The following is a 19,491-nucleotide window of genomic DNA, read 5'->3' as shown; positions in this document are numbered from 1 at the left end:
GATCCAGTCCTTTACTGCTGCCAAAAGACCTTAACAAATGTTTTGCTCCAGCAAACAAGTTGCAGGAGAAGTTGGCAAGGGGCCTCGGACGACTGTTTTAAAGACAGCTTGAGAAAAATGCAATGGGTTGTCCGGGAATCGAACGCATACAGCAAGAATGGACAGACCCAGGAATCGAACCCATAGCAAGAATGCTCGTAATCAAGGTCTATAATTTACAAATGTGATGCGTTGGCCGGTAATCGAACCCGGGTCAACTGCTTGGAAGGCAGCTATGCTCACCACTATACCACCAACGCAAGACAGTTGGATGTAGACTGGAAGCCCTGTTGTGCGGTCAGCAATAATTTTTGCAATACTTTAGCAGCTGGCAGGTGCAGATGAACTGAAACTCTCTTTGTTTGGACCTGGCACTTAAAAAAATTGCATGAACTTATTGACCTGACCTACCAGGCACCATATTAAAAAACAAGGTCTCTAATTTAATAATGTAACACGTTTTATACAGACACTTCATATTTAAACGGTATTAGATTATTTTTTGCATTCACTGGCTTCTGTGAAGCGTTGAGCTAAAATGACGCATGACGCCGTTCCTGCAAGCCGCGCTGATCGGATTCAACTACCTGTCTCTGCAACTCCTTGTTAGTATAGTGGAAAGTATCTCCGCCTGTCACGCGGAGACTGGGGTTCGATTCCCCGACGGGGAGATCCAGTCCTTTACTGCTGCCAAAAGACCTTAACAAAAGTTTTGCTCCAGCAAACAAGTTACAGGAGAAGTTGGCAAGGGGCCCGGACGACTGTTTTAAAGACAGCTTGAGAAAAATGCAATGCGTTGGCCGGGAATCGAACCCATACAGCAAGAATGGACAGACCCAGGAATCGAACCCATAGCAAGAATGCTCGTAATCAAGGTCTTTTATTTACAAATGTTATGCGTTGGCCGGGAATCGAACCCGGTCACCTGTTGGAAGGCAGCTATGCTCACCACAATACCACCAACGCAAGACTGTCGGATGTAGGCTGGAAGCCCTCTTGCGCGGTCAGCAAGAATTTTCGCAATACATTAGCAGCTGGCAGGTGCAGATGAACTGAAACTCTCTTTGTTTGGACCTGGCACTTAAAAAAAATGCATGAACTTATTGACCTGACCTACCAGGCACCCATATTAAAAAACAAGATCTCTAATTTAATAATGTAACACGTTTTATACAGACACTTCATATTTAGACGGTATTAGATTTTTTTTTGGATTCACTGCCTTCTGTGAAGCGTTGAGCTAAAATGACGCATGACGCCGTTCCTGCAAGCCGTGCTGATCGGGGACAACTACCTGTCTCTGCAACTCCTTGTTAGTATAGTGGAAAGTATTTCCGCCTGTCACGCGGAGACTGGGGTTCGATTCCCTGACGGGGAGATCCAGTCCTTTACTGCTGCCAAAAGACCTTAACAAAAGTTTTGCTCCAGCAAACAAGTTACAGGAGAAGTTGGCAAGGGGCCCCGGACGACTGTTTTAAAGACAGCTTGAGAAAAATGCAATGCATTGGCCGGGGATCGAACCCATACAGCAAGAATGGACAGACCCAGGAATCGAACCCATAGCAAGAATGCTCGTAATCAAGGTCTTTAATTTACAAAAGTGATGCGTTGGCCGGGAATCAAACCCAGGTCAACTGCTTGGAAGACAGCTATGCTCACCACTATACCACCAACGCAAGACTGTTGGATGTAGGCTGGAAGCCGTCTTGTGCGGTCAGCAAGAATTTTCGCAATACATTAGCAGCTGGCAGGTGCAGATTAACTGAAACTCTCTTTGTTTGGACCTGGCACTTAAAAAAATTGCATGAACTTATTGACCTGACCTACCAGGCAATGTAGTGATCTTTTTCTTTGTAGAAAAGTTAGAAGCTCAGACCAGGAGATGGTGGAAGTTTTCCAAGCAGAAGTTCTTTATTGCTTGTCGGTAGCTGCAGTCATTCCAACATCGTCTAACTAAGGGAACTTTACATTGTAGTTTATATACATTTCAAGGGGGAGGGATTACATTGTGAGGAACAAAGCATGTAAATGAGCTGAAACATGAGAACAGAACGGTGCAGGACTTCTCGCACTGAGATAAGAACTCCAAGACAAATGGTCTCAGTAATAAAATGGCAGGTGTTCAAACTTGCTCAGCATGCCTCTTCACCCGGTAAAACAATGAGAACAGGAAAAGCCTAGCCTTCTCGCACTGAGATGGGACAGTCAGGAATATCATGCTGGGAACCCCTACCGTTTGCAGGGATTTCCTGGTCTCATCATTTATAAACTTTCTCAATATAAAATACTATTGTATTGGAAATTTAAATTAAACATTTAAATAAAATTTGTAATCCTACAACACCATATTAAAAAACAAGGTCTCTAATTTAATAATGTAACACGTTTTATACAGACACTTCATATTTAAACGGTATTAGATTATTTTTTGCATTCACTGGCTTCTGTGAAGCGTTGAGCTAAAATTACGCATGACGGCGTTCCTGCAAGCCGCGCTGATCGGATACAACTACCTGTCTCTGCAACTCCTTGTTAGTATAGTGGAAAGTATCTCCGCCTGTCACGCGGAGACTGGGGTTCGATTCCCCGACGGGGAGATTCAGTCCTTTACTGCTGCCAAAAGACCTTAACAAAAGTTTTGCTCCAGCAAACAAGTTACAGGGAAGTTGGCAAGGGGCCCCGGATGACTGTTTTAAAGACAGCTTGAGAAAAATGCAATGCATTGGCCGGGAATCGAACCCATCGGCAAGAATGGACAGACCCAGGAATCGAACCCATAGCAAGAATGCTCGTAATCAAGGTCTTTAATTTACAAAAGTGATGCGTTGGCCGGGAATCAAACCCAGGTCAACTGCTTGGAAGGCAGCTATGCTCACCACTCTCTTTGTTTGGACCTGGCACTTAAAAAAATTGCATGAACTTATTGACCTGACCTACCAGGCAATGTAGTGATCTTTTTCTTTGTAGAAAAGTTAGAAGCTCAGACCAGGAGACGGTGGAAGTTTTCCAAGCAGAAGTTCTTTATTGCTTGTCGGTAGCTGCAGTCATTCCAACATCGTCTAACTAAGGGAACTTTACATTGTAGTTTATATACATTTCAAGGGGGAGGGATTACATTGTGAGGAACAAAGCATGTAAATGAGCTGAAACATGAGGACAGAACGGTGCAGGACTTCTCGCACTGAGATAAGAACTCCAAGACAAATGGTCTCAGTAATAAAATGGCAGGTGTTCAAACTTGCTCAGCATGCCTCTTCACCCGGTAAAACAATGAGAACAGGAAAAGCCTAGCCTTCTCGTACTGAGATGGGACAGTCAGGAATATCCTGCTGGGAACCCCTACCGTTTGCAGGGATTTCCTGGTCTCATCATTTATAAACTTTCTCAATATAAAATACTATTGTATTGGAAATCTAAATTAAACATTTAAATAAAATTTGTAATCCTACAACACCATATTAAAAAACAAGGTCTCTATTTAATAATGTAACACGTTTTATACAGACACTTCATATTTAAACGGTATTAGATTATTTTTTGGATTCACTGCCTTCTGTGAAGCGTTGAGCTAAAATTACGCATGACGCCGTTCCCGGAAGCCGCGCTGATCGGATACAACTACCTGTCTCCGCAACTCCTCGTTAGTATAGTGGAATGTATCTCCGCCTGTCATGCGGAAGACCGGGGTTCGATTCCCCGACGGGGAGATCCAGTCCTTTACTGCTGCCAAAAGACCTTAACAAATGTTATGCTCCAGCAAACAAGTTACAGGAGAAGTTGGCAAGGGGCCTCGGACGACTGTATTAAAGACAGCTTGAGAAAAATGCAATGCGTTGGCCGGGAATCGAACGCATACAGCAAGAATGGACTGCCCCAGGAATCGAACCCATAGCAAGAATGCTCGTAATCAAGGTCTTTAATTTACAAATGTGATGCGTTGGCCGGGAATCGAACCCGGGTCAACTGCTTGGAAGGCAGCTATGCTCACCACTATACCACCAACGCAAGACTATTGGATGTAGACTGGAAGCCCTGTTCTGCGGTCAGCAATAATTTTCGCAATACTTTAGCAGCTGGCAGGTGCAGATGAACTGAAACTCTCTTTGTTTGGACCTGGCACTTAAAAAAATTGCATGAACTTATTGACCTGACCTACCAAGCACCATATTAAAAAACAAGGTCTCTAATTTAATAATGTAACACGTTTTATACAGACACTTCATATTTAAACGGTATTAGATTATTTTTTGCATTCACTGGGTTCTGTGAAGCGTTGAGCTAAAATGACGCATGACGCCGTTCCTGCAAGCCGCGCTGATCGGATACAACTACCTGTCTCTGCAACTCCTTGTTAATATAGTGGAAAGTATCTCCGCCTGTCACGCGGAGACTGGGGTTCGATTCCCCGACGGGGAGATTCAGTCCTTTACTGCTGCCAAAAGACCTTAACAAATGTTTTGCTCCAGCAAACAAGTTACAGGGAAGTTGGCAAGGGGCCCGGGCGACCTTGTCTCTCCATCACTGGACGCAGTTTGTTGTACAAATATATGAATGTTTCTTCCGACATTCTGAACCCAATGCGCGTTTGTGAAACCAGGAACAATAACATCCCACCACTCGGTAGCTCGGTTGAAAGCCCAAACAGACGGTTTGCCGCGGCGACTTTGCAAAGCTAAACAGATCTGAAACACATAAACCATGCACATTTTAGTACGTAATACTGGTAGCTATAAAGTTGATTAAATACTTTGCATATAGTATAGTATTTACACATATGCAAACGTTAGCTATGTTAGCATAACTTACCCTCTTGCGTCGGCTTTGAACAACCGGATTCGTCTCGTAGTCTGAACTCTGTAGTAATTCCCAAACTCTCCTGTTTTTTTCAGCAGTGTTTCGTTTTTCTGCCCTCAGCCTCTCATGAAACAACGTTTGTCTTCTTGCTGTGAGAAACAGCCACATCCCGAGGATCAAAAACAGCATATACTCGATTTCCCCCATTGTCCTGTGTGTGTGGGTAGCGGATGTGTGTCGCGTATAAGATTACGTCACGGCAGTTTCCTGCGGCGTCGCTATGACTACCGGGTACTATTTGTGGCGGTACTATCTGCAATGGAAAACGGAGCGAAAAGCGAGCCGAGTCGAGGCGAGCCGAGGCGAGTCGAGCTGGTACTGGTAATGGAAAAGCGCCATAAACAAATAATATTTTCAACAGCCTCCTAAGACTGTAATTTAGACTAAATGTAATATTAAATTTATTACATTAACCTTTTACCATTCACCTTTGTTATCCAGACTCTTCTCAAACCTACAAAAGCCTGTCTTCATCTTTAGCCACCACCATGCCTAACGACCTTCAGGAGTTAAAACTATGTTATAGACATATTAGCTCAACATTAACTCTTCTATACATTTTACTTGCCCATATGGCAACCAACATCATGTCCCTCATATAATTAAGTTTTGTTACTGTCTCCGCAGCAAATAATGGCAATCACCTCATGGAATCAGCTGGCTCCTGAAAGCCCACTCCCGTTAGCTATTTATCTTTAATTTTCTTCTCTTCAGGGTGTCGTCCCCTGGCATAGTTGCAGACACTTGTCACAATGAAAAACAAGCCATACAATCAATGCGGTTTCTGGTGAGTGGTATAGAGGAACTCACATTTCTGGGTCAGACTGCCGTAACATTAATTTTAACCTCACAGCGCATCTCACCTCTCAATGCTCTGCTGACCCCGGTGGCCTCCAGTAATCAGCGCTCAACTCTCATACCTTTCTCACAAATAACACCTCCATCCGGAGGTGCCCAATGTTCGTGACCCCCTGCGTTAGGCTGTCCCCTGGCCAGGAAGATCATCCCGTCATTGAGTAGCCACTCGTACACACGTACACACTGGTGACCGCTCTTTCCCAATACAATCAGTTTTCTTCAACAGAACTCAGCTGTTTTCTGGAGCTTAGGAAAGGCACGTTCAAGAGTCACCAGAGCCATTCCGATTGCCTAATAGTGTTCACAGGGAGACAGGTTAATAACAACAGTATTTAATCACTTAAATCCATTAACTATCTTAAAAGCAGCAACCTAGCTACTTAGACTATACTCAGTGAATTTAGATCACAGCCGTACATTCAGTGTACTTCATCTGTAGCCGGAGCCATCGGTCCTGAATGGTGGAGACTAAATGAGACAAAGTTGTTACTGGTCCTAAAATACGCTAATCAAAATGTCACCTCTATCGTTTAAGGTCTGTATTATTTTAAAGACTTCTTTAAAGTCATTCAGTTTTACTTTTAACATTTTTAACATTTAAATACAAATTGCCCTCTGAATGGTAATGATTTCTTTTAACATCTCTGTGTCTATGGTTTTCAACTGAAACACTGTGCTTTACTATAAATAGCTTATTATCACTTATGACACAGGCTCAGATAACAGCTTTTAGATGACATTGAATGAGAGAGAGACTCTGAGGCATTCAAGACTGGTACACTGCTCTCTCATATACTTCTAACATCAAACTTTTATCTACCATCTTTTAACTCTATCCCAGCTTAAGGCATCTTTGCCAGAAATTACATGTGTTTTCAAATAAACATAGTTTTACAGTTGTCTTTTGCCCACGTCAGGGAATCTAGACATTACAAATTTCCATTCAGATTGAGTCTCTGTCGCACTGGCTGTTTCAGCCACAGCACACATCAGATTTAGATAAGCGAACTGTTTCATTACAGCCAATAGCAGACTTATCTTTTGAAAGCAAAACATCAGCTTCTAGCTCTTTCATGGTCAACTTTTCAAGCTGTTTGTTTAATCAGATGCCTTTCAACACACTTTACATTTAGCAACTGTTAATTCAGTAGCCTACTACTTCTGCTTATTTGTTCTTACATAAAAATAATTATTCTAGTTCTCAATAACGTTTCACATTTCTCAATCTCAATTTTAATTGTCAAGTTCTCAACCATAGTTTAATATTTGACTTTAGTTTTCTCTTGGAGTTTATCAATCTCCAATTAGGATTCACACTATAAGTTTGACGAGGCAAGCACTCTCTGCTTGTGATACTTTTGCAGTTATTGTAAATCATCTGTGAGATTAGTCTCTCTATATCATCTAAAACCTTTTTAAAATGTTTAATTACAACACAATCATCCTTTTAGTTACTTTGATATATTTTGCAACTCACATCTGTTGGAGTCATTAATTTTACATCAACCTGTATTCATCAATTCACTTATAAAAGTTACTATTATAGAAATTACTATTATAGATATTTTCTTCAAAAGGATTCACTTTAAGACTTCAATCTTTTGACCTTTTTATCTCTTATTTCTCAGACGAAAAATGTCACTGTCGTCATTTAAACACTGATCTACTTTCAAACCAATATTATTACCAAAAATGTGTTGTCATTTTATCACATTTTAAACACCTTCTCGGTGGGCATTTACAGTTACGTATTAAATGGTCCTGATGACCACCATTAAAACACTCTCGGCTCCAACTTACTGCACACCCTTGAAGCAGTGTGTCCCAAACAGGAATGCAAACCGAGCTGATAAGCAGTTCTCTGTATTCTTTTACAGTCCACCAGTGGCTGATTTAATCATAATAGCCCAATCATAATCTTCATCATTATTATTGGCAGAACATTAATTGTCATAAGCTGCAAAATATTCTAAGTTGTTTTCACAAAGTGTCTGTTTAACTTTAGTCACACTTGTCCAAGGAAATGATCTTCGACCCATAATTTAATATACTTGCTTTTTGTAATCATCGTAAGCAATACAAGGCTCAACATTTTAATTTTTCAGTTTCTTTGTTTGTTTGTAGCCAGTCAAGTTGTTGTTTAAATTTCCAAACAGAAGCAAAACTTATCAAGACAACCATTTACTTAATAATTTCTGCAAATTTCTCTGAAGTGAGGGCTTCAGAGCACAGCTGCTTACAGCGTTCGCTCTTTTCTGTCTCACTATTAGTTTCAGGACTGTTCAGGTTACTGATCAAGTTACTCAGTTTGTCTGCCATATCTTAATAACAGTTCAAACTCACCTGAAGTCATTGCAGAAATGGAGGCGGCGATCTTTGAACAACACAGCTTGGCTTCTCCGTGATGAAACTGCAGAGTATACTCCAAAATCACAGTTACATATACTGGTCCATGCCAATTTGGGTCACAACTTTTTTTTTCTTTTTTTTTTCTCTCTCGGGATCGTTCCTGATGCATCCCTGGCAAACAACCCTATTTTTGTTAGTATCCCTAACTGCCTGATTCACTAAATTCGGGGATCCCCTATCTGAGATGGAAGAGATTGAGCAGGTTTACGGTGCCACTGGACCTCCCGTCCAGGGACGTACTCTGCTGGGGTGGTGCTACACCATTAATGCCCAGCGGGGCCCACACAGAGCACGCTTCGCTTGCGCTGTCTGCTGCCATTACCCTTAACGACGCTCTCAGCGACTTCTTATCCTGTCAGCAGTAGGCCTACAACTTACTCCTTCACTCGCCTCATCGGAGTGAAGGCTACTTACTCCTTCACTCGCCTCATCGGAGTGAAGGCTACTTACTCCTTCACTCGCCTCATCGGAGTGAAGGCTACTTACTCCTTCACTCGCCTCATCGGAGTGAAGGCTCTCCCGCTCTCCTTCAAAATCTCTTCCAGTCAGACAGCCCTAACAATTAATAAAAGCTTACTACCTTGTGTGTTGATTTGCCAGAGATGTCACCACGGAATGATTGCCCGCCGCATCCTCCACCAAACTGTAAGGGGTATACAGTTAAAGACCCAGAACCAGATATGAAGAATGAAGACCCAGAGTCAGAATTATAAAAAATTAAAGAAAATATTTACTGAAGATAGTTTGCAGTTTCATCAGCAGAAGTCAGCTTCAATACTCGCACAGGAGTTCGTAGGCCGCCCCGCTTACAGTTACAAAGATCACAGCAGTTATACGATTTCCAAGGTCTAAGCTACGTCATTGCTTACAGGATGAATGATTCTCATTGGCTATGAAATAGATAAACACAGTAATTTTCCACACATATACAGATAGACTGAAGCATATCTCCATCGATTATGCAGCTGAAGTTAGGCACGTCATGACCTTCCAGGTCGCAGATTTGGGTTGCTGGGCGCCAGCATGTCCAGAACAACAACTCAGTCAATCTCCAATAATGCCAGTGGTTCCTTAACCTGTAACCAAGAAGACTAACACACACACCGACACACAGCTTTTCCAAGGTTGGATTTGGCCAGGCTCTCACTATAAACAGGAGTGTCCTCTCAAAACATCAAGATAATGCGTTCTTTCTCTCAAGGATAGCTAAACTTTAGTCTAACTGGAAAGAAAGGCTTTAACAAAGAAATGGCCCCTTAAACTATTGGCTTCAATGACCCCTATATGTTTTAACACATTGAAGACCTTTCTCAAACACAATACAAGTCAAGTCAAGTCAAGTCATCCTCATTTATATAGCGCTTTTAACAATGTAGATTGTTTCAAAGCAGCTTTACAGAGATAAAGATATAATTTAAGGTAACAGAGATTGGTTTGGTTTTATAGTGGCTCTTGAAAAATGTTTTTTCCAGCTAAAGTTAGTTTTGATGGATTCACTTCCATCTAAATGATAGTTTGTTATTAAGGGTAACCTTCTTTCTCTCAAGGATAGCTAAACTTTAGTCTAACTGGAAAGAAAGGCTTTAACAAAGAAATGGCCCCTTAAACGATTGGCTTCAATGACCCCTATATGTTTAAACACATTGAAGACCTTTCTCAAACACAAAACAAGTCCCTATTTCATTTCTGGAAGCTGTGTTAAATAAGCAAGCACTGCATTCAGATATCAAATACAGACATTAAAGAATACATGAAAAGAACATTTCAGTAATCACACTGGTAACTTGTCACGGTTTTTGAATCGGCTCTCTCACGCTGATGTGTCTGCGTGAGTGTATTGTGTGGGTGTGGTTACTCGTTGTGCTGATTAAGTGTCACCAGCTGTCTTCCATTCCAGTTCCCTTTATATACCCAGCATATTCTCTCCCTTGTTGTCAGATCGTTGTGGTTGTTCCCCGGTGTGTTTCCTGTGCTCGTGCCTCGTCTGCTATTCCTCGCCTGCTGTTCCTCGTCTGCTGTTCCCCGTCTGGAGTTTCGTTCGTTGTGTCGTCTGGATGTTCGTCTGTTCGTCGTGTCATCTGGATGTTCACTTTCCCTGGGATTCACTCGAGCACGTCATCACCTGTTTTCCACCGGATCGCCATCTCGTCCCTGCTTCACTATCCATCTGAGTGTTGTCCCCGACTTGTGCCTGCTTCATTGTTTCCGTCCATATAATCCATTAAACTGAGTTTTACTTGCATACTGCATCCTGCTGTTTATTCCCTCACAGAACGATCTGACCAACCATGGATGCAGCAAGTTCATCACAGCTCAACAATTTCATCGCTCACAGTATCTCACGTATGGACCAACAAGCAGAGAATATCTCGGGCACAGGTCGTGCGGTGCAAGCACTCGTGAAGCAGGTGTCCGAGCTCACCCAACAGGTACAACTTTTACAGACTCCCACTGCGCCCCCCACAACGTCCGTTCCCCCCCCACCGATGCCTGCAGCAGTTGAGAGACCAGAGCCACGCCTACCCACACCAGAGGGATATTCCGGTGAACCGGAGTATTGCAGAGCATTCCTCACAAGATGTTCTATGCATTTTGCCTTACAGCCACGCACTTTCCAGAGCGAACAGACCAAAGTAGCCTTCGTGCTAACCCTGCTGTCAGGGAGAACAGCACTTTGGGGAACGGCGGTGTGGGAGAACGGAGACGACTGCTGCACCTCGTTCCAGGCACTCTCCGAGGAGATGAAGAGGGTTTTCGACCGTGCAGTGGCGGGTAAGGAGGCGGCCAGATTACTCGCCGAACTGCGACAGGGAGAAGGCTCGGTGGCGGACTACTCTATTCGGTTCCGCACCCTGGCCGCAGAGTGCCGTTGGAACGAGGAGGCGCAGTGGGATATGTTCCTGCATGGGTTGGCTGACCGCGTTCAGAGGGAGATATACGCGATGGACTTACCTGAGACACTGAACGGACTGGTGGAACTTGCGCTGAGAGTGGACTCGCGCCTGAATCGTGTGACCAGACTGACGCGCCCCAGCCGTTTCCAGTCCAGCCCGGAAGACCACCAGCCCGGTGGCGCGAGCGCGGTCAGCCCCGCATTCGACCACGAACCCATGCAGGTGGGGAGAGCTCGGCTTTCCCGGGAGGAGAGGGAGAGGCGGAGATCCCAGGGACTCTGTCTCTACTGTGGCCGGGCAGGTCACTTCATCCACTCCTGCCCGGTAAAAGAGCAAGCCCGGTAGTAAGTATGAGGCTACTATCGGGTGGGATCTCCGCCGAGAAGACCTCATCACCATCATCAACCCTCCTCCCGGTAAGACTGAGATGGCGACAGTCGACGCACTGCACCAACGCACTACTGGATTCGGGAGCGGAGGGTAATTTCATGGACTTCAAACTTGCACTTAAGCTTCAGATTCCCGTCACTCCTCTTTCGCACCGGATTACAGTCAACGCACTCAATGGTCAAGAACTTCCTCTTATTACACATGCTACTGAAGACATTACCCTAATCACTTCTGGAAATCACACAGAACTCATTTCATTTTTTCTCATGGACTCACCACTTGCACCAGTGGTTTTGGGACACCCGTGGCTTTCCAGGCACAACCCCCGGATCGATTGGTGCACTAACACTGTTTCCACATGGAGTAACCACTGTCATGAGTCTTGTTTAGTGTCTGCCTGTCCTTCTGTGTCTGGTTCTATGTTTCAGAGTGAGGCAGCGGATTTGTCTAACGTGCCCGCGGAGTACCAAGACCTGAAGGAGGTGTTCAGTAAGTCTCGCGCTGCTTCTCTTCCTCCGCATCGTTCCTATGACTGTGCGATAGATCTACTGCCAGGTAAATCTCCGCCTAAGGGCAAACTTTACTCTCTTTCTGTTCCCGAGAGGGAGGCCATGGAGAAATATATTTCTGATTCTCTGGCCTCTGGGTTCATCCAACCTTCCTCTTCTCCTGCGGGGGCGGGGTTCTTTTTCGTTGGGAAGAAGGATGGTTCTCTGCGACCTTGCATTGATTACCGAGAGCTGAATAACATCACGGTAAAGAACTCTTACCCTTTGCCGTTGATGTCTTCAGCTTTCGAGAGGTTGCAGGGAGCATCCATTTTCACGAAACTGGACTTACGTAATGCATATCATTTGGTTCGCATCAGGAAGGGGGATGAATGGAAAACCGCTTTTAATACCCCTAGGGGGCACTTTGAATATTTGGTTATGCCGTTCGGGCTTTCCAACTCCCCAGGGGTTTTTCAAGCACTCGTGAATGACGTGTTGAGAGACATGGTAGATCAGTTCATATATGTTTACCTGGATGACATATTGATTTTTTCTTCGTCTCTCCAGGAACACGTTCAACACGTCAGGCGAGTGCTCCAGAGGTTGTTAGAGAATGGGCTTTTTGTCAAGGCGGAGAAATGCTCGTTTCATGCACAGTCTGTTCCCTTCTTAGGGTACATCATCTCTTCTGAGGGAGTGCGCATGGATCCTGACAAGGTTAAGGCTGTGGTAGATTGGCCAAGTCCAGATTCCCGTAAGGCCCTACAGCGGTTTCTGGGATTCGCCAATTTTTACCGACGTTTCATTCGTAATTTCAGCCAACTAGTCGCACCTCTGACTGCCTTGACCTCCCCCCGAACGACGTTCAGGTGGTCGAACACTACCGAGGCAGTGTTCAACAACCTCAAGAGTCGCTTCGTTTCGGCTCCAATTCTTGTCACCCCTGATCCCACACGTCAGTTCGTGGTGGAGGTCGACGCGTCAGAGGTGGGAGTAGGAGCAGTGCTTTCACAACGCGCTTCCTCAGACGACAAGATGCATCCCTGCGCGTTTTTTTCTCATCGACTATCGTCTGCCGAACGTAATTATGACATTGGTAATAGAGAGTTGTTGGCAGTCAAACTAGCGTTGGAGGAGTGGCGTCATTGGTTAGAGGGTTCGGGGGTTCCCTTTATTGTTTGGACCGACCATAAGAATCTTGAATATATCAGATCTGCTAAAAGACTCAACTCCAGGCAGGCTCGGTGGGCTCTTTTTTTCGGTCGTTTTGATTTTGTTCTCTCGTACCGCCCCGGGTCCAAGAACATCAAACCCGACTCTTTATCTCGTATTTTTGATCCATCCGAACGCCCGGTGACTCCCGAGTGTATTTTACCTGAGAAAGTTGTCATCTCCACTCTGGTATGGGAGGTCGAGTCGAAGGTCAAGACAGCCTTAGAAGGGGTAACGCCTCCGCCTGGTTGTCCACCGAGCCGATTATTTGTTCCGGAGGGGTTACGGTCCGACGTTATTAGATGGGGTCATTGCTCCAACGTGGCTTGTCATCCAGGAGTGACTCGCACCAGATTTCTAGTTAAACAACGATTTTGGTGGCCATTGATGGCTCGCGACATTCACGATTTTGTTTTGGCTTGCTCAGTCTGTGCCACTAGTAAGACATCTAACCAACCCGGGTTACTTCGACCGCTGTCTGTCCCTTCGAGACCCTGGTCCCACATCGCTCTAGATTTTGTCACCGCCCTCCCGCCTTCCAATGGCATGACGGTTGTTTTAACCGTAGTGGACCGGTTCTCGAAGGCGGCACATTTCATTCCCTTGCCCAAATTACCTTCAGCCAAGGAGACAGCGGTCACTGTCATAGATCACGTTTTTCGGTTACATGGCCTCCCGATGGACGTGGTCTCTGACAGGGGTTCCCAATTCGTATCCAGATTTTGGCAGGAATTTTGTAAATTGCTGGGGGCCACGGTCAGTCTGTCCTCGGGCTATCATCCCCAGAGTAATGGCCAGTCTGAGCGAGCCAATCAGGACCTCGAGAGAATGTTGCGATGTTTGGTTGCCAAGAATCCGTCGTCCTGGAACCAACAGCTTTCTATGGTGGAGTACGCCCACAATTCATTACCAGTGTCATCCACGGGCCTCTCGCCATTTAAGTGTAGTTTAGGTTACCAGCCACCAATTTTTCCGAGTCTGGAATCCGAGGTCGCGGTCCCCTCCGCTCACGCATTCGTCCAGAGGTGCCACCGTACTTGGACTAGAGCCCGTGAGACTCTACTCCAAGCAGGGAGGCGCATGAAGGCCAAGGCCGATCGCCACCGGTCAAAGCCTCCCGTTTACGTCGTGGGTCAAAAGGTGTGGCTTTCTACCAAGAATATTCCTCTCCGCTCCGTGTCTAACAAGTTAGCTCCTAAATTTATTGGCCCGTTTCCTGTCACCAAGATTATTAGTCCGGTGACAGTCCGACTCAAACTCCCTCCTGCGTACAGGAGAATTCACCCCGCCTTCCATGTGTCTAAAATCAAACCCGTGTTTCATTCTCACATTAATCCGCCTGCCCCGGTTCCCCCCCCGCCGCGACTCGTAGATGGGGAACCCACATATTCGGTTAACCGCATTCTGGACTCGAGACGGAGGGGACGAGGATTTCAGTACTTGGTGGACTGGGAGGGTTACGGTCCGGAGGAGAGAAGTTGGGTACCAGCTAGAGACATCCTGGATCACTCCCTTATCGATGATTACAATCGACAGGTAAGGGAGTCTGAGAACGCCAGGAGGCGTTCTTAGGAGGAGGGGTACTGTCACGGTTTTTGAATCGGCTCTCTCACGCTGATGTGTCTGCGTGAGTGTATTGTGTGGGTGTGGTTACTCGTTGTGCTGATTAACCCTTTAGGCGCCAGAGGTTTTTTCCTAAAACGTCCAATTTTGACATCTTAATTTCAAAAGTCTATATATTAAAAGTGATAAAAGATAGAGACTTTCTGTAAATTAGTGAAATATTAAGGATGACCCAAAGTTTATGTAGGGATTACATTTTCCCATCTAATTTGCATATTATGACGTCATATGGGTGCGGCAATCTTGGATTATAGAATTTTCATGAAAAGTCACGTTTAAATGATAAAATGCAGCACTTCTTTGCCCCCAAAATGTCCATCACCTTCTGTATGCTATATTGCACAATACTGAATGCTCAGGTATATATTAAGTATTAAACAAACTGTAAATCATTACTAATAAATGGTAGAAACAAACCGAATGCATGTAGTGGTTGGACTTTTGCTGTAGAGATTTTCCATTTACTAAATACAGTAGGCACTCTGATTCCATGTATGGGGCACATATATATTAATCATATGACATACAAACACAAGTAGACAAGACCTGTTTAGTTCAAACGCTCACTCGCCACGGCAAGGCACAGATCATGAGTGAGATGATACGAGCAGCGCGGCCAGATCTGCCTAGCGCGCGCGCCGAGTATGCACAGCTCGGACTACTTTCATTGTCATTGCGACTCCTCACCCTGCCTCCACGTTTCCTCCTAACTGTCCTATGAATACTTCGACCTCGTCTAACATACCCAGTGGTATTAGACAAAGTCTCCACCACAATACTGTCGCCGCGATTGTGATGGTAAGAGGCTCTGATAACATGGCTCACTCGCACACTAGCTCCGCTTTTGATCGCACTGATTCAATGCGCTCTAACTCGAACATTTTGTATAGAAACATTACGTTTTTTTGAGTCGGGGGTGAAGAATGACATGTCTGCCATCCAGTGGAGGGGATGTCGAACGAAATTTGACACCCAATTTGAAAAAAATCGGCCGTTTTATCCAATGCGCGATCTTGTCGAGTAAACTCGACCGTGGCGCCTAGAGGGTTAAGTGTCACCAGCTGTCTTCCATTCCAGTTCCCTTTATATACCCAGCATATTCTCTCCCTTGTTGTCAGATCGTTGTGGTTGTTCCCCGGTGTGTTTCCTGTGCTCGTGCCTCGTCTGCTATTCCTCGCCTGCTGTTCCTCGTCTGCTGTTCCCCGTCTGGAGTTTCGTTCGTCGTGTCGTCTGGATGGTCGTCTGTTCGTCGTGTCATCTGGATGTTCACTTTCCCTGGGATTCACTCGAGCACGTCATCACCTGTTTTCCACCGGATCGCCATCTCGTCCCTGCTTCACTATCCATCTGAGTGTTGTCCCCGACTTGTGCCTGCTTCATTGTTTCCGTCCATATAATCCATTAAACTGAGTTTTACTTGCATACTGCATCCTGCTGTTTATTCCCTCACATAACTTATATAAATAAAGTAAAATCTCCAGAGAAGTCATTCACTTCATTTGATATTTAGAAGGGAAAATATTGATTAATACCTTAATTATAATCAATCATTACATATACATTGAAGCAGCAGTGGATTCCAATCCACCCCCTTCATCTTGCAGCGGAAGCTGATGGTGAGGGCATCGGAGGAGTGTTTTTGGTCATCTGTTTTTGCTGCTGTTTTAAAAGATACTGCTGCAAATTGTACATTTTGCTGCCTGGCACACACTTCTGCCTCATTATAAAGAAAGCATTTCCGTCTGCCCTGGTATCCCAAATCTTCCTCCAAGTGTCTTGTGCTCTGGATCCAAATCCAACAGTATTGTCATCCTCTGTCAAAACTGGCACTGGATCTGGCCTTTGAGACAGATACTGTTTAAGATCTTCAATTTCCTTGAAGCTTCTTGAATACTCAAGAAAGGAAATGAGGCTATCCTTGCATGGACCCTCTGGGTTGAACTGCCCAGCCTGTTCTTCTTCCTCAACCTTATCGGACAGGTACAAAGCATAGCTGACATCATTCTCTAATAACAACTTGAAAGACTTGCCCTTGTACTTGCCGAACTGAAGAATGCATTCTCCCAACACCTCTTGCTTGTCAGAGACATCCCCTCCTCTATGTAACACAACAGAACGGGCGTTCAACTTGACCAGATCTTCTCTTTGAGGTGTTGACTTGTCCTGCAGTGAAGGGTTGTCTTTAATTCTTTTTGCCTCTTCTGATGGGTCCCGGCGTAAATGGCCCGACGGGCCTTTCCTGAAAGACACTTTGACTTTCCCTGGGAAGAACACTGTTTTCTTCATGATGCTGTTCTGAAATCAGAATGTATTCATTGGTGTCTCAGCATAAGCATTTAAATACTTACAGTAACAAAATGAAATAAGACAGTTAATACTAAAACATCAGTGATATACATAAAAGAGTTATTTTACAATGCTATAATATTCCATAATATTACTGTTTCTTAACTGAATAAATGCAGCCTTAGAGCACGTACTGTTTATTAAATTTGCATTATTTAATATTCATTATTTAAATTGCTTTAAAACTGTATATATGTATATATAAAAAGTTAACAAGTTAACTAATTAAAAATGTTAAATTATACCATTAAATTGTACACATATATATATATATATATTTGTTTCTAATTTAAATGTAATATATGTGTGTGTCTGATATTAATTACATTATAGGAGGACCAAACCCGCAGAAATTAAAAATTAATAAATAAACATGTAAACAAATAAAAAGATAAATTTGATAATAGAAAAATAAATAAAGGAATAAACGACTTGATAAAATAAATATGATTTATTCTTTATCAAACTAATTTTTGTATTATTTCCCTTAATTTATTTTCTGCTTTTATTTATTTGTTAATTAATATTTATATTTGGTCAGCAAGACCAACCAACCTAATTATCATGCACATCAAAAAAATGTAAGAATAGATATAAAACTAAAGAAAGAAAATTAAAAATAAATAAGATTAAAATAAATAAATCTGGAAATAAATACATATTGGAATAAATAAATAAACAAATAAATGAATGCATAAATAAATATAAGAATAAATGGAACAAACAAATAAATAAAATAATAAATAAATACAATTAAAAATAATACAAATACATTAAAATATAAAAGCAAAAAATTATAAATTAGGGGAAAAATATACAAAAATACATTTGATTAAAATTAATCATGTTTATTTTATCAAGTCTTTTATTCCTTTATTTATTTTCCTATTATCACATTTATTTATCTATCTATTTATTAATTCATTTATTGATTCATTTTTAATTGCAGGTTTGGTCCTCCATACTACTGCACATTACATCTTACTGCACTGTTAACATATATTTTAAGCATATATTTAACAGAATAAATTAGTGACGGAATAATGTTCTTTGACTTGTTAGGTGTACTGTTTCTTATCGTCACAATCCATTCAACACGATAACAATACGATTACATGACAATATACAAGCAATTTAAATGATACAAATATTTGAATAATAATGTATATGCGGTCACCTGAGGGAAAATGTGTCTGCAATTTGCGTACCCTTTGGTAAATGTATTTCATGAACAATGCTCACCTAACAAGTCAAATAACATTATTCCGTCACTAATTTATTCTGTTAAATTCATATTCAGTCAGTATAGTTCTGACAGCATGACTTAAGTATTACTTCATTCATTTACTCATTTATAATCATCCAGTCATAATGCAGCTCCTTCTTTAAAGATCTTCTAACATCTAAATAATGAATTAAATCAGCTCATCTTCATCTTCAAGTCCACATGGGTGTCCTAGCAGAGTAACAACATGTATTGTGCACATGAACCCAAAATTAAATGCCACTTCGGTTGATATTTTGTAATAAAAGGCAAGAACATTCAAACAAATGTCCAAACACATTTTTCGGTCACTTCATTTGAAATAGTATATGTATAAAGACCATTAACTTACTTGTAAAGAATGTGGGCTCTTTTCCAGGCAGGGGTAGTGTGGAACTATGTGTAGGATGAGGTGCAGTCGGTCTCAAAGATAGATTCTGTGAAATTCTATCTCCAAACCGAGAGTCTAAAGGGGAAATCTCTCCTTTATTACTTTTAACCTCTGTAAAAAGCAAGAAAGAGTAGAATAGTGAGAAAGCAAACATAGTTATTTTTTCTACTGCTGCTGAATCATTTGCAAATTTGGTAACTATCATGCGGTAATTGTCAAAATTCCTGTCGATTTGGGATGGGCCACAGTTGCTAAAGTTCACTCACGTGTCTGCCTTTTAATTTTATTCTTAAAGCGAGTTCCTAGAGTTTCACACAATAAATGTATATATTTATACTATATACTAGAATTACATCTCTTGTGCCTTAATTTCAAAGGCAACATAAGTAATTTTCAAATAACTAAAATAACTTCAAAACAATAATAAAACATTAATTATACGCTGTATATTTTCTAATCGCTAGGTGTCAGTACACTCACTGGCTGTTACCTAGAGTGCCGTGGGCTTGCTATTTGTTCCAAACAACATGGCTTTTGACGCAAGTTTACAGTAACGATAAAAGCATGTGAAGATGCTTTCCAGCATTGACAGCATGCGCCTGCTTTAGTTTGTAACCTTCTGGAGGCCTAGCTTAAACTTTATAAAAGGAAAAAAAGTCACTGTTACAGGATTACCCTTGTATAGAGTTATGTTGGTAAGAAACAGTTTTGTCTACAAGC

At 42.8% G+C, this 19,491-nt stretch overlaps 4 non-coding genes across 4 annotated transcripts; 1 reads left to right on the top strand and 3 right to left on the bottom strand.

Moving 5' to 3' along the window:
• Positions 1-227: 227 nt before the first annotated feature.
• On the bottom strand, positions 228-299 carry trnag-ucc (transfer RNA glycine (anticodon UCC)). Its single transcript has one exon. It is a non-coding gene; the product is annotated as a tRNA-Gly (tRNA).
• A 1,344-nt stretch (positions 300-1,643) lies between these two features.
• On the bottom strand, positions 1,644-1,715 carry trnag-ucc (transfer RNA glycine (anticodon UCC)). Its single transcript has one exon. It is a non-coding gene; the product is annotated as a tRNA-Gly (tRNA).
• Positions 1,716-3,674: 1,959 nt separating this feature from the next.
• trnad-guc (transfer RNA aspartic acid (anticodon GUC)) lies at positions 3,675-3,746 on the top strand. Its single transcript has one exon. It is a non-coding gene; the product is annotated as a tRNA-Asp (tRNA).
• Positions 3,747-3,972: 226 nt separating this feature from the next.
• Positions 3,973-4,044, bottom strand: trnag-ucc (transfer RNA glycine (anticodon UCC)). The gene has a single exon. It is a non-coding gene; the product is annotated as a tRNA-Gly (tRNA).
• Between the last annotated feature and the right edge of the window lie 15,447 nt (positions 4,045-19,491).

This window comes from Siphateles boraxobius, unplaced genomic scaffold (genome assembly GCF_051911475.1).
Source record: "Siphateles boraxobius isolate OS27281-9 unplaced genomic scaffold, OSU_SipBor_1 51, whole genome shotgun sequence".
Classification (NCBI taxonomy): Eukaryota; Metazoa; Chordata; class Actinopteri; order Cypriniformes; family Leuciscidae; genus Siphateles; species Siphateles boraxobius.
The sequence above is the reverse complement of the archived record's forward strand: the minus strand, read 5'-3'. Positions and strand labels throughout refer to the sequence as shown.